The sequence below is a fragment of the Macadamia integrifolia genome, chromosome 6 (genome assembly GCF_013358625.1).
Source record: "Macadamia integrifolia cultivar HAES 741 chromosome 6, SCU_Mint_v3, whole genome shotgun sequence".
NCBI lineage: Eukaryota > Viridiplantae > Streptophyta > Magnoliopsida > Proteales > Proteaceae > Macadamia > Macadamia integrifolia.
Window position 1 is genome coordinate 25,984,801 of NC_056562.1, and position 436 is coordinate 25,985,236.

Below are 436 nucleotides of genomic sequence, written 5' to 3' on the forward strand. Positions count from 1 at the left end.
AGAGAATACTAATCTCCCCTCAACTTCCCAGCAGATTCCATATCATCATAACTATTCCTACCATCACTTCCCAGCAGCAAGCTTCAACTACAGTAACACCTTTACTTATGGTACTGATGATATGAGCTTCAATGTCATGATGCATCCTCACTCTTTCACAAATGGATATTCTTCATCCAATGATCATACAAACTTGACACCCTTGCCTGACACTTTCACAAATGGAGGATGTTCTTCAAGTCATACAGAGTTGCTACCCTTGCCCGACTCTTTCACAAATGGAGGATGTTCTTCAAGTGACACAGAGTTTCTACCCTTGCCCCACTCTTTCAAGTTGTCTTGGTGATGATTTGATGCGTTTTACTACTTTTCTCAAACATTCTTTTATATAGGGATATTTGTTCCATTTTTTTATGTAATTTGAAGTTGTTCCATT